We start from the raw sequence: 15,342 nt of genomic DNA on the forward strand, positions 1-15,342 counted from the left end.
TTGGGAAAGAAGCGGGGGTCAATTTGTTAAGACACAGGGCAGGCCAGCACAGAGAATGGAAACCAGATGTGAGATGTGTGCATGTGTCTGCAGGGGTGTGGGGGGTGCAGAGGGGTAAGACGGGGACAGACACCCTGACCAGAGTTCTAGATTCCTGGGTTAGGGCCATGCATCAGTAGGGAGGGAACAGAGGGTGGGTGGGTTGGACCAGGGTTTGTGACTCTCCCTCACCCTCTAGTGGGGAAACAGACCCTTCCCTGCCAGGAGGAGATCACACCCATAACCACAACACGGGGCACTTAGAGAAGTGTACATTTGGGTTTCAATCCTGGCTCTGGCTCTGCCCCTTTTCAGTGATCCTGGGCAAGCCACATCTCCAAACCTCAATTTTGTCATTTGAGAAATAAATACTATAGTATCCACCTTCAGTGTTGTGAACAGTTCATGAGATAACAAGCTATTCCATGTCCTTTGTGGCATGATGTGCAGTATGTGTGAATTAGAAGCCAGGTGACAAAGTTGCCCAGTGTCTCATGAAAGTGCCTCTTATTATCCTATTAGGCAGTATGATGTAAGGGTCACAAGAGGAGCAGGAAGAAGCAGTGGAGTTTAGAAAAGGGAGGGATGATTTACATACAGCCGAGGGGAGGACTTGGAGGAGGTGACAAGTGGGCAAGACCTTGAAGGAAGGGGGAGATTTGCAAAGAAGATAAATAACGGCCCATAGTAATTACCTACTGCTATACAATGAACCACTTCAAAACTTAATGACTGGCCGGGCATGGTGGCTCATATCTGTAATCCCAGCACTTTGGGGGGCCAAGGTGGGTGGATCACTTGAGCTCAAGAGTTTGAGACCAGCCTGGGAAACACGGTGAAACCCCGTCTCTACAAAAAGAGAAATACATACAAAAATTAGCCGGGCATGGTGGCTTGTGCCTGTAGTCCCAGATACTTAGAGGACTAAGGTGAGAGGATTATTTGAGCCCAAGTAGCGGAGGTTGCAGTGACCCGAGATTGCGCCACTGTACTCCAGCCTGGGCAACAGAATGAAACCCTGTCTCAAAAACAACAACAACAACCACAACTTAATGGTTGAAGAGCATGAGGATTTATTACTTCTCACAATTCTGTGGATTTTCTGGGTGGTTCTTCTTGGGTCTTGCAGCTGCATCCAGCCAAGGGGTCAGCTGGGGCTAGGACAGCGAGGGCTGCTAGAGGGGCTGGGCCTCTCTTTGCACATGGACACTGGGCCCCTCTCTATACTGAGTGGTCTGTTAGCATTCACTGGTGGCTGATTCCAAAAGATGAGAGCCAAAGCTGCACGGACTCGAGTCCTAGGCTGCACACCTCACAAGCATCTCTTCTACTGCATTCTGTTGGTCAAAGCAAGTCACAACCCAGCAGATTCAAGGAGTAAGGAATAGGATCCCCCTCTGGATGGGAGGAGCAGCAATGTCATATTACAAAAGGGTGTGGACACATGCAGGGATTCTTACTGCCGTCTTTGCAAACAATCCACCAAAACTTAAAAACTAAAAGCTGAAGCACAAGCACTCTCCACCCCAGGCACACACACCCTGGAATTCCCTGTGTGACCATGGTACCACCACTGTGTATCCCGAGGATCCCAGCTCAGCTTTGCATCTCTGCCCTATCTCCCTCTCGCTCTCCCCTGTTGATCCCTCATGCACAGCCACAGCGAGCTGTCTAAAACACAAAGCTGACCGCGCCATTTCCTACTCAGCATCCTTCCATGACCCTCCATTGCTCCTAGGATAGGGTTTGGACCAGTCTGTATCCAGACGATCAGGATCCAGCAGGAACCAGAGGATAATTTGAGGAGGGTTTAAAAAGGAACCATTTTTTGAGGTGTGTGCACTGTTTCCACCCTGAGGCCTGGAAGGATGAATGGAAGCAGCAGTTTCTGAACCAGGAAGACTCACGTGTGGGGGCCATTGCTGGTCAAGGGGCACAAGCAGGTCTGGTGACCCTGCAAGGGAGGAGCCAGGAGCAAGCATTCTCACTTCACCTTCCTCCATTCAGTCTGCTGCCAAGTTCCCCACTGCCTGAGCCCAACTAGAAGCTGGAAGGAAGGAGGGCCTGTGGCTGCAGTCCAGGCATATAGGCCTCCTGGGAAAGGGAGAATGGCAAAGACAGGTAGAGTGGATCTGGAGGGGTCAACGGAAGACGGAACATGTCCACCTCCAGGCCCGAGCTTCTCAGCCTGCCGTTTGCCACTCTCCAGCATCTGGCCCAGCCTGTCCATCCTCATCTCTCTTCCTCCCTTACTCCGTGCTCCCATCACTCGGAACCATTTGCATTTCTTTGTCTCAGCTATATTGTCTCACCTCTGAGTTTTTGCCCATGATGTCGGATGCCATGGAATGCCATATCCTCCCCATTATCTCCCCCTTGTCTGGATAATTCCTACGCATCCTACAATACTGATTTTATCTGTGCAAAGAAGTCTTCCCCAGTGCCTCTGGTTGACAGGGGTTTCCTCTGGCTTCTCCAGACTTTCTGTTCCTCCACCACAGCCCTTAGCACCCTGGGGAGGAGGTGTTGCTGTCCAGGTAAATGCTGCGCCAATGCCCCTGCCTCTAGTGCACTCCCTCCAGCCTACCCACAAACAGGACCTGCATCCTGTCTCACAAATAAAACTGAACTCTTGAAATGGTCTCCAATGCCTCGGGATAATGCCTAAACTCCTCCTCAGCCTGGCATTCAAGGCCTTTATCATCTGCCCTCTAGACCCCACCAGCCTCACCTCTGGACCCTCTCCCCTTGCCACCTGTCACTCCCGCCCCCTTCGCTGCTCTCTGAATATACTCTGCTCTTGCACTGGCTTATTTAGGGGCACACCGTTCCCTTCCTTCTGGAACACTCTTTCTTCTCAGTCTGGTCAGCGTCACTCACTTCCAAAGGTCGCCTCCTTTGTCAAACCTCATCCTACACTTCTACCCTCAAACTCTGCCCTTTGCCCTGAATCAGCCCTTTTTTGCACTGTCTTCAGGGATGAAAGGGTCATAGTCATTCATAGGCGAGTGTACTTCTCTGTCTCCCAGTGGACTGGGAACCCCCTTAGGCCCTTATCCATGGTGGCTTCAGCCCCATTCAACCCAGCTCCACCGCCAGCACAGGACCTCAGCATCCCCAGTGAGTGGGAGTTGGTTGAGTAAATGAATTCTCACATGTGTGCTTCTTCTCAATCCCACCCACATGAGGCCTGGGGCAGGGATCAGGGGAAGAAGACTCAGGCCTTGCCTCTGAGGTGATTAAATTAGTTCTGCATCACTGCATGACAGATCACTCCAAAATTTGGCTGCTTTAAACAACAAACCCTCATCGACTCTCGGTTTCTGGGGGTCAGGTGTCTGGGAATGGCTTAGTGGAGTGGTTCTGGCTCAGGGTTTCTCAGGAGGTTGCAGCCAGGCTGGGGCTGGGGCCGGGGCTGTGGTCTCTGAAGGCCTGAGTGTGGCTGCAGGACCTGCTTCCAGGCCTACTTGTGTGGCTGTTGGCAGGAGGCTTCTGTTGTTTGCTATGTGGGCCTCTCCACAGCGCTGCCAATTACTTGGCTTCTCCCAGAGTGAGTGAGCCAAGAGAAAGAGAGAGGCCACACTGCCTTTTATGACCTGGTCTCTGAGTTTCACACTATCAATTCCACCTTACTTTCTTGGTTAGATGTGAGTCACTAAGTCCAGCCCATACTCCATACAAGGGTGTGAATACCCAGGGGTGGAGTCCCTGGGCACCAGCTTGGAGGCTGGCTGCTACAGTGATGGTGGATGAGCTTCAGAGTCTAGACTGTACCACACTGATGCTGTTTACTTCTGCACAGGGCAGCTTGCCTTGGAGGACAGAGACTGAGCCAGCCATATAAAGGGGACCCAGAGGGGTGGGAGCAACAGTTTGAGCAAAAGCTGCAGGTAGGAATGATGACTGTGACCCCCCAGCCTGGGCTAGGTTGGAGTACAAGGTGGCCATTAGACAGACGGGTGCCAGGATGGGAGATAGTGGGTAGGGGAGAGGCTTAAGGGGCCAGAGGGGAAAGGTCTCTCCTTCTTTCACAGCAATCTTGGAGGCTTCATGTTGAAGACATCAACAGCACAAGATGCAAGGTGTATAGAGCCTTGATCTCAGAGAAGGTCTGCCCAAGAGAGCCACCCAAGCAGGAATATCCATGCTGGACTTCGCATATGCAAAAACATGCCCTTTTACTGGCTCAAGCCACTGAGATAGGAGTGTGTTTGTTATGGTAATTGGCCTCCCCAACTAATGTGCCAGGAGCTATCCACGTAAGGACTCAATTATTAATTTAGCACTTCCTAACAACTCTCAGGGGCCCTCAGAGCCTGCCTCAGAGGCCTCACCCTTATGTGGGGAAGGCAGCCTCCTCCCCTCCATACATGCACAGATAAAGGCAGCAGAGGATGGCAGGATGTGTCAGGCATGGTAGAGAGGGTCAGAGGCCCTCAAGTAATGGGGACAGCTGGAGTCTCCTCTGGAAATCAGCCTGCACTTTGACCTGGGGAGAAGTTCTCAGACATTATTTCCCAAGGGGACAAAGGGCCTGCTGAGACGCAGTCCCTCTGATACTGCTTTATGGTGACTTGGCCAGGGGTTGGCCAGCATAGCACAGCCAGCAGCCACGTGGCAGGGACAAGGCTGCAAGTGCAAGTCGGGTCCACTTGCTGAGTCTCAGCTCCCAAGGGGACTGTGCTTTGTGAGGGTTCGGAGGGAGGAGGGCATCCAGATGGAAGCTGCTGAGTGAGCAAACACAGAGGGGAGGGAAAATGTGGGGCACAAGTTGGTGATAGCTGCAGGTGTGAGTCACGGTGCAAGGGTGAGTTTCAAAGAAAAGGAGGCTAGAGGTAGGTCTCTTTTTAGAAAACTTTTATTGAGTCCTTGCTATGTGCCAAGTGCTGGGGACAGAATGGCAACCAAGCTGGATTGGGTCCCTGGCTTTCCCCTGTCTACTGACTGGTGGAAGCCAAATGTCCAGTCAAGGAGTCAGGAATTTCTCCCAAAGGTAGGGAGGAGCCCTGGAAAGTCCTTCAGCTGGTGTAGGTCAAGGGCAAGGCCACATGGGCAAAAAATGCCTTAGGTTGAACCCGGCATTTGTCTTAATGACCTCACAGAAGGGCAGAGTCAGCACCCTGAGCCATTTACTGAGGACATACTATGTGCTAGGATCTGGATGGGATGCTCTACATGTATTATGTCAAACACACCCACAGTGACCTCTTTATAATAGATGAGGTTCATTTGTCAGAAAGGCTAAAGGACTTTCTGGAATCCTGGCCCCAAGATGTGGACTGCCTGCCCAGACAGCTATCACATGCTCCTCACATTCTGCCGGGTTCTGGCCTCAGACCCAGCAGAATGGCACAATGGAAATGGCAGAGGCCGGAGAGCCAGCCTGGCTGCGTGACCCTGTGCAAGTCAGGTCCAGTTGCTGAGTCTCAGTTTCTTCACTTGTAAATGGTCTTCCCACAAATGGGTGTTCAATAAATGCCAGTTCTTCCTCCTCCCTCTCCCCCTTTATAAATTCCAGGAAATGGTTTTTGAAAGACTTACGAGAGTTTGTGTCTATCACAAATGAGGTTAGGGCATTTCTTAGACTCTAGAGTCCCTTCAACCCCTGCTGGAAAACCAACCTGTTTCCCTTTTCAACAGTTGAACTGGTGTACATCTGTTCACATCTTTAGTGATAAGGTGAGGAGAAAATTATGACAGGCAGCTCGTTTCTGGCAGCCCCTTTTAGCTTTTTTTTTTTTTTTTTTTTTGAGACAGAGTCTTGCTCTGTTGCCCAGGCTGGAGTGCAGTGGCACAATCTCGGCTCACTGCAACTTCTGCCTCCCGGGTTCAAGCAATTCTCTTGCCTCAGCCTCCCAAGTAGCTGAGATTTCAGGCACATGCCACCACGCCTGGCTAATTTTTTGTATTTTTAGTAGAGACGGGTTTCACCATGTTGGCCAGGCTGGTCTCGAACTTCTGACCTCGTGATCTGCCTGCCTCGGCCTCCCAAAGTGCTGGGATTACAGGCTTGAGCCACCGTGCCCAGCGTCAGCCCCTTTTAAAGGGGACCTTAAAGAACAAAAAACAGCCACAAAACTCTGTCCCTATCAATAACATGTCAATGATTTAAGAGCCCCTCCTCTTTTTTTTTTTTTTTTTTTTTTTGAGACAGAGTTTAACTTTTGTTGCCCAGGCTGGAGTGCAATGGCACGACATTGGTTCACCGCAACCTCCGCCTCCCGGGTTCAAGCGATTCTCCTGCCTCAGCCTCTTGAGTAGCTGGGATTACAGGCATGTGCCACCACACCCGGCTAATTTTGAATTTTTAGTAGAGACGGAGTTTCTCCATGTTGGTCAGGCTGGTCTTGAACTCCCGACCTCAGTTGATCCACCCGCCTCAGCCTCTCGAAGTGCTGGGATTACGGGTGTGAGCCACTGTGCCCAGCCAAAAGAGCCCCTCCTCTAAAAAAAAAAAAGTAAAATTGTCAAAAGCCTGCATTTGGGGATGCCCTAGGTCAATGCTTCTTGAAATGTCTGTGGTAAATGACCAGATTTTTGGTTTTTGATTTTTTTCCCAATCCTTCATGGACCTATCCATTTTATAAGACACAATATAAGTTACTAGAAAAATGAGAAAAGAAAACTAAGACATAGTATAACATTTTATTATTAGTTTCAACAGACATGAAATTACTGTGCCATATTGCTCTGAAGTCTCTGAACAGTTCCGCTCCATTTCTGTAATTATTTTGTCAAGAACCAGTAACAAGCTGTTCATGGACGTGCATTGGTCTCCAGACCACATTGGAGTAACACAGCACTGCCCTGGAACTCTTTGGTGTGACTAACTGCTGGCATTGTAAGGTTGTTGCGAGTTAAGAAACACAAAACTAACCGGTGAATTGCAAAGTGCTATACACTAATTGGTTAGCCACTTTCACCCAGATAAGCTGAGAAGGATCCTAGAAGGGCAGGGCTTGCCTGAAGTCACATAGCTGGTAAGTGGCAGATGCAGAACTGGCATCCCAGTTCCCACCCAGTGCTCTTTCCACTCTGCCTTGGGCAGTGGATACGAGGATGTGTCCCCAGGCACATTTTCGGGGAAGAACTCCATTCCCAGCTGCAGGAAGTGTAGTCTGCCCCTTCTGAGATCACCTCCACTGCAGAGAGCTGCCTCTGCAAGGGCATACAGCCCATGACTGAGCCAGCCAGGGTAGAAAGGCTGGGCCACGTCAGCCCAGATCAATACAACTCTGATGGGACATTTCAGTTTGACTTCTCCCTCCATCCAAATTTGCTGCCTTCCCTTCCTTCTTGTGGTATTGACTCCAAAGGTTCTCTAAGAAACATCCTGTAGGCTACACAGCATCTCAGAATCCACTTCCTGGAGAACCCAATCTGTGACATCATGCGTATTTAAAGGGGTAAATCTCAGTACGAGGCTCGGAGAGGTTAACTAATTTGTCTGCAGTCACACTGTTTTTAAGTGGTGGAGCGAGGATTTGAATTCAGATCTGACTGCAAAGGCTGTATTTTTGTCTAATAAAGTGTGACCTGACTACCAGCTTGGGAAACAAAAGAAAGGATCAGAATGGTTGGATTTAATCTGTAAAATTAAAAATAACTCTTATTTATTCAAAATGGCACAGCCATTTTAGAAGACAGTTTGGCAGATTCTCATAAAGTTAAACATAGACTTACTACACAACTCAGCAACTGTGCTCTTAGGTATTTACTCTACTGATTGGAAAACTAGTCTATATGAAAACCTGTACATGAATGTTTATGGCCACTTTATTCATAATCACCAAAAACTGGAAGCAACCAAGATGTCCTTCAATAAGTGAATGGATTTTTTAAAAACCTGTGGTTCAATCCATACAATGGAATCCTATTCAGAAATACAGATAACTGAGCTGTAAATTCACACAATAGCATGGATGAATCTTAAGTGCATTTTGCTAAGCAAAAGAAGCCAGACCAAAAAGGCTACATACTGTATGATTTCACTCCTATGACATTCTGGAAAAGGATAACATATAGGGACAAAAAAGCATATCAGCTGTAGGGAGCCTATGGCTGAGGAAGCACTGGGAGCTTTCTAGGGCAGTAGAACTAATTCCTATGGTATTATAGTGCTGTCTACTTGATACTATGCATTTGTTAAAAACCACAAGGTAGGCCAGGGGCGGTGGCTCATGTCTGTAATCCTACCACTTTGGGAGGCCGAGGTGGGTGGATCACCTGAGGTCAGGAGTTCGAGACCAGCCTGGCCAACATGGTGAAACCCCGTCTCTACTAAAAATACAAAAATTAGCCAGGTTAGGTGGCAGGCGCCTATAATCCTAGCTACTCGGGAGGCTGAGGCAGGAACATCGCTTGAACCCAGGAAGTGGAGGTTGCGGTGAGCCAAGATCATGCCACTGCACTCCAGCCTGGGTGACAAGAGTGAAACTCCATCCCAAAAAAAAAAAAAAAAAAAACCCACAAGGTAAACTTTAATGTACAGAAATTAAACTTTTAGAATCGCCCAAAAAGTTAAGGTATCCCAGGTTAGAATGCAGACTGTGATGATGAAAGAATCTCAATTGTCTTATAAATGTATGAGAAAACTTCACTGAAGGGAGTGAGAGAACAAAGGGCTGACCTAAGTAACTTTGGGAAAGAATATTTTGACTGGAAACTGCAAGACTGATGTAAAAATACAATGTCCATAAACACTGCACCGTACTTGGTAAAGATGAATTTCTCATGGGGGTGCAGGGTAACAAGTCTGAAACTGCCATACATGTGTTGCAATTGAACACATAAGTAAATAGATGACAGGGGCCACTTTTCTCACAGTTGGAGAAGGAGGATGACTAGAATGATCCATGTGGTAAGGAATTAGAGGGAGACATCAGTATGAACTCAAGTTTAGTTTAATATAGACACAGCTGGATAGATGCAATTATAAATAGGTATGTATACATGGGAAATATATGTCTCCTAGCTCTGTCTTCTGAGAGGGACTAGAAACAGTGGCACCCCAGTAGCAACTAGCACACCGAGAGCTCAGATCTTGGTTTCTAATACCTTTCTCTAAAAAAAGAATTCCTGGCCAGACACAGTGGCTCATGCCTGTAATCCCAGCACTTTGGGAGGCTGAGGTGGGAGAATCATGAGGTCAGGAGTTCAAGACCAGCCTAACATGGTGAAACCCTTGCTCTACTAAAAACACAAAAATTAGCCAGGCGTGGTGGCAGGCACCTGTAATCCTAGCTACTCAGGAGGCTGAGGTGGGAGAATTGCTTGAATCCAGGAGGCGAAAGTTGTAGAGAGCCAAGATTGCACCACTGCACTCCAGCCTGGGAGACAAGAGCAAAACTCCATCTCAAAAATAAAATAAAATAAGTAAAAAATAAAAATAAATATAAAAAGAATTCCTGAGACACTTAAAGAAATGCCTGATTCTAGGGCTGGAGCAGGGAAAATGCAAAATGAGCCTGAAAAATCTTGTAGTGCCAGAAAGTAAAGAAGTGCTTAAAAAAACAAAATGATGAGGATATCTCAAAAGGACACAGGAGCCAAACAGAACAAGCTCCCAATGTCCACAGCTGCAACAATTCAAACAATAAAATAAACAACATAGTACTGGGATTATAATCCAAAATGTAAAATAAATATCCATGAGTACATACTGATATAAATGATTGAATAATAAATAAATGGGAGAGAAGAGACAAATCTCCCTAAGAGAAGAATCCCAAATAACTTCTGCAGATATTCCCCCTGAGATGAAGCTCAGCCCTCTCCCAGTTGAACTGGGGTGTGCTTAGAGACTTGCTTCCAAGGGTAGCATAGAGAAAGAGCTGGGTGTGGAGGGAGGGACAGGGAGTAACTTTATAGTGAAAGCACCTAGAAAACACTACCTCTGCCAGGTGATCAAGGTTAATATCACCAGTGATAAGTCATGTTGATAGTAAGTACCCTTGATGTGATGAGAATGGCACATCACTCCTGTGGCCTTTCTCCCCAAATGCCATAACCCCAGTTTAATCAGGAGAAAAACATCAGATAAATCCATATTGGGGAATAGCCCACAGAACACCTGACCTGTACTTCTCAAAACTAAACATCATCAAATACAAGGAAAATCTGAGAAACTGTCACAGACCAGTGGAGGCTAAGAAGACATGATATCTAAATGAAATATGGTATCCTGGATGGGATCCTCTAACAGATAGAAGTCACTAGGAAAAACCAGTAAAATTGGAATAAAATAAGGAGTTTGATAGTAATGTGCCAATCTTGCCTTTTTAGTTGTGACAAATGTGCAATAGTTCTGTAAAATGTTACAGAGGTAACATTTAAGGTGAAGTGTGTATAGGAATTCTCTTTACTATCTGTGCATCTTTTCTGTAAATCTAAAACTATTCTAAAATTAAAATTTTATTTACATTGAGAACAATTGCTGTGAGATGTCATGTTAGGTTTCTGCAGCTGTTATAGCAAATTACCATAAACTTAGTCATTTAAAACAACAGAAATGTATCCTCTTACAGTTCTGAAGGCAAGAAGTCTGAAATCAGTGGCAATGGTGTCAGTTTGATAAGGTGCCAGCAGGGCCACTTCCCTCCAGAGGCTCTAGGGGGGAATCTGTTTCCTTAACTTGTCCAGCTTCTAGAGCTACTTTCCTTGGCTCATGGGCCCTTCCTCCATCTCCACAGGTAGCAGCATCTTCAAATCTTTCTCTCTGCTTCCACCATCACATCATCTTCTGCCCTCTGTGTCTCGTAGAATCTCTCTCTGCTTCCCTCTTATGAACATGTAATGGCATTCAGAGCCTGTCCATATCATCCAGGGTAAGCTCCCATCTCAAGATCCTCAGCATAATCACATCTGCAGAGCTCCCTCAACCTTTTTTGCCATGTAAGCTAACATCCACAGGTTCTAGAGACTAGGATGTAGATATCTTTTGGGGGGCCATTTTTCAGCCTACCACAGATGCTAAGCAAGTTCTTCATTCTCTCTGAGACTCAGGTTCCTCATCCGGAAGTGATATATGCAAATGTGAAGTAAATTAGGAGGGCTGATCTGCCACTGGACTGGTAGAAGGGGAAGGCAGGAGCCTGAAGAGCCCCTTGTCTTGGGCAAATGAGACCTGACACTACTCTCTTCCCCATGTATTCCTCCCATCCACACTGGCCATGTCCTCATGGTAGTGTAAATAAAGAAATGTGGGGTTGGGGATCCTAAGACCTGAGTTCAAGTCCCAGTCCTGTCAGCAACTTGCAGCATGTCCTCGGGTAAGTCACTTTCTGTATCTGGAGTATATAGTGATTCTACAAAACAGATATGTTAATTCTGCCCTGGAAAAGGGCTGGAGAGGGACTACTGAGATCCCTCTTGCCCTGAGAGGTCATAATTATGGGATGTTTATATTCCTGGCGTCTTTCTTTTGACTAAAGGATCTAGGTCCCTCCTAGTAACTACAGCCCAGTGGAAGCAGCAATGCTTAGTAATGGTAGTAATGGCAAAGATTTAGGCACTGTGGCTTGTGGGACGGTAAAGAGGGGAGGGAAGAGCCTCCTGTTTCTTACTCGCTTCTACCAAGGCCCCATTAGTCTAGACTAAGGGTGAGCAAGCTATAGCCTCTGTTTGAATGACCTGTGGGCTAAGAACGGTTTTTACAGATGAACATTTGAAATCAATTTCATGATAGGAAACACGAACTTTGAGCCCCAGTGAACTAAAACGTTATCTTCCAAAAAAGAACTTCATTATTCTTATTACAAGACCTATGTTACAAAAAATTATACTCAATTATTTACTTTGGGTTTACAGTTAAAATTTTGTAGCCAGGTGTGATGTCATGCACCTTAGTCCCAGCTATTCTGGAGACTGAGGCGGGAGGATCGCTTGAGCCCAGGAGCTCTGGGCTGTAGCGTGCTATACCAATTGTGTGTTCACACTCAGTTCAGCATCATTATGGTGACTTCCTGGGAGCAAGGGACCACCAGGTTGCCTAAGGAGGGGTAAACCAGCCCAGGTCAGAAATGGAGCAGGTTAAAACTCCTGTGCTGATTGGTAGTGGGGTCGCACCTGTGAATAGCCACTGCACTCCAGCCTGGGCAACTTCATGAGACTCCATCTCTTTAAAAAAGCAAAAACAAAAACAGGCCGGGCATGGTGGCTCATGCCTGTAATTCTAGCACTTTGGGAGGCCTAGGTGGGCAGATTGCCTGAGCTCAGGAGTTAAAGACCAGCCTGGGCAACACGGTGAAATCCCGCCTCTACTAAAATTAAAAAAAAAATTAGCTGGGCGTGGCGGTGGGTGCCTGTAGTCCCATCTACTTGGGACACTGAGGCAGGAGAATTGCTGGAACCCAGGAGGTGGAGGTTGCAGTGAGCCGAGATCGCACCACTGCACTCCAGCCTGGGCAACAGAGTGAGATTCCATCTCTAAAAACAACAACAACAACAACAACAACAAATATCTTGTAGAAACACATTTCATCGCTTGTTATATGAATACCTGCATAATATCCTGGACCTTGCCGTTCGGCCTGCAAGCCTCTGTCAGCCCTCAATTAATGAGTTGTCTTATCTTCCACCTCAAATCTGTCTTAAGCTATCCACCCTCCACTTTGCAGCCAGAAGGATCTTTCCAATGTAAGTCTGACCATACCATTCACCTGATTCAAACTTCCCAGTGGTCTATCTGTCCAGCTCCTTGGCTGGCATACAGCCCGCACAGTCTGGTTTCTGTCTTCCTTCCCAGCCACTCTCTACCCTCCAGCCATGTTGAACTTCCAGTTCTCCAGGGCACCTTGCTTCCCCCAGGACCAGCATTTTACACAAGCTGTTCCCTCTGCCTAAGATGCTGTTTACTACTCAAATTCAATTCCTCCTTAGTCTTTTAAGTCATTTTAGACATTAACTCCACCAAAAAGCCATCCCTGATCCAACCTCCCTCCAGGCTGTGAGGTGCCTCCTCTTGGCTTCCGCAATTCCCTGCTTCCTTCCAGCCTAGCATTGATCACACTTTTGTTTTTCGGTGGTGTTTTTTTTTTTTTTTTAGATGGAGTTTCGCTCTTGTTGCCCAGGCTGGAGTGCAATGGTGCAATCTTGGCTCACTGCAAACTCTGCCTCCTGGGTTCAAGGGATTGTCCTGCCTTAGCCTCCTGAGTAGCTAGGATTATAGGCATGCACCACCATACCCAGCTAATTTTTGTATTTTTAGTAGAGACTGGGTTTCTCCATGTTGGTCAGGCTGGTCTCGAACTCCCAACCTCAGGTGATCTGTCCGTCTTGGCCTCCAGAACTGCTGGGATTACAGGCGTGAGCCACCGCACCCGGCCTTGATCACACTTTTAAAATGTCTATGGCCTACACCAGACTGGGAGCCCCTCAGAGCCGAGGTTGGTCTGATTAAGCACTGATGTCCCCACTTCTCAGTGGCAAGGCTCCTGCTAGCTCCTACACTTTGGGGAGGGAGCAGGAGCTGGGTGTCAGGAGGCCCAGTCCATTTCCTTCCCTGGACTGCAGTCCCTCATCTGTATGATGGAGACTGAGGGCCCCTGGCTGATCCTCTAAGGACTGGGAGTGAAATTTTGGGGGTAGGGACAGCAGCTGACCTCCAAGACACCCTTATCAGTCCTCTATAGGCAACCTCAGACGGACATGAGACTGGGCTCTGCAACAGGCGTGATCTGGGCCATTCCAGCCAAAGGTCAATCCTCAGTAGCCAGCTGCAACTTGCCTGGCCCTGGGCCCTACTTGCCCATCCCCCTACCGTCTCCTCCCATGAGAGCCAGGAATAAAAAGGATCTTGGCTGGCCACACTTCTGGCGTGGGCTCAGGAACACGTGTGCAGACATGTATGTATGTCTATGGTTATGCTTCTGCAAGAACATCTACATGTGTGTATGGGCTTGTGTGAAAGCATGTACACACCTGTGCATGAGTCTGTGGGTGCATGTCTGTGCACTAGTGTGTGTGCTCCACAAGCATAGTCATGCAAGTATGCTCCTGTGCCCCCATGTGTCTGAGTGTGCATGGCTATGGGTGTGACTCTGTGCATGTTTATCGGCAGGCGTTGAGAGGAGAGAGGAGAGTCAGCCCCCTTCAGCCCTGCCAAACGGTGACATCTGGTTCTTTGGGATTCCCCTGACCCTGTTCCCTGCCCTCACACTCCAATGCTCTCATTTGAGTGACCAGATTCTGGCATCCAGTCTAGAGGGACCCTCACCTCTTCTCTCATCAATCCTGTGCTTTGCAGGGAGATCTAGAATCCTGAAATAATCAGGATGAATCTAAGGGTGGTGAAGGGGACACTGGAATGCCCCACCAGATTCCCTTTTATCATTCTGTGTACTCCATTCTATTGGCTTTTCTTGCTAACCACCTGCCTGTGCAACTCTCCTGGCTTGCCTTGTACTACCGAAGACACTTTTCCCTATGTGCAGAGAGGATGGTAAATGTCTGGGAGTTACATTACCCCATTCTCCCCTCAGGTGACCCTCAGACTAAATGGTGAAAGGCACCTGCCTTGCTTTCCATTGGAACAAACTCTGGAGCAAAAGCCATCCCCTGGAGCTCCCCTGAGGGATCAGGCTAAGGTTGCACTGAACTTGAGTCACAAGCTTGCTTTGCTTTTCCCCTCCCCTGCCCTGCTTCCCCAACTCCCTCTTTAGTTTCTCTCGTGGGCATTTCCTTCACAAACCAATAATCTCAGGGTCGGCTTCCAGGGAACCAACCTAAGACAGAGAGGATGAGCCTAGAAACCATGAACTCTGACTATCTCCCTGCACCACCAACGTACAAAGAGGACACTGAGGATCAGGGAGGGGGTGTCTATCTACAGAGGCCCCCTCTTTGCATGCTGTACTTGCCTCCTTCATCTCCATCACCTACCTTACCACCACCTCCCCTGCAGGCCCCAGGTCCTCTCTGCAATGCCCTCAATATCCTTGGGTTAGAAAAGTTTCTTGAGCCTGCTTAGATCTCCCAGTCCTGGGGGTGCCCTCTCATCTCTCCTTGGAGAGTGAAGCACTCAGGATTGAAAAGCAAAACAGAAAAAAAAAAAGAGAGAGAGAGAAATAGAGAGAGAGATCTGAAGATGGGGATCAGCAAGGCAAGAATTCCTCTGCCAATGCCCTCTCACTGTCTCCAAGGGGGGACAACTGGGAGGCAAATGGGGTTCGGGTGGTAAGATTTCACTTCTCATTCTCAGATGAGGCCGTGTATGGTAGAAAAGGTACTGTTCTGGAGATTGGGAGACCTGGATTCCAACTTCAACTCTCTCATCACCTGACTGAATAAAGAAGCCCAACTTCA

General features: G+C 47.9%; 1 long non-coding RNA gene across 1 annotated transcript in view; it reads right to left on the bottom strand.

The window, feature by feature from the left end:
• LOC117974971 (uncharacterized) overlaps positions 1-15,342 on the bottom strand; it is a 68,628-nt gene that overhangs the window by 30,856 nt on the left and 22,430 nt on the right. The gene's annotated exons all lie outside the window — the stretch shown is intronic.

Source organism: Pan paniscus, chromosome 9 (genome assembly GCF_029289425.2).
Source record: "Pan paniscus chromosome 9, NHGRI_mPanPan1-v2.0_pri, whole genome shotgun sequence".
Classification (NCBI taxonomy): domain Eukaryota; kingdom Metazoa; phylum Chordata; class Mammalia; order Primates; family Hominidae; genus Pan; species Pan paniscus.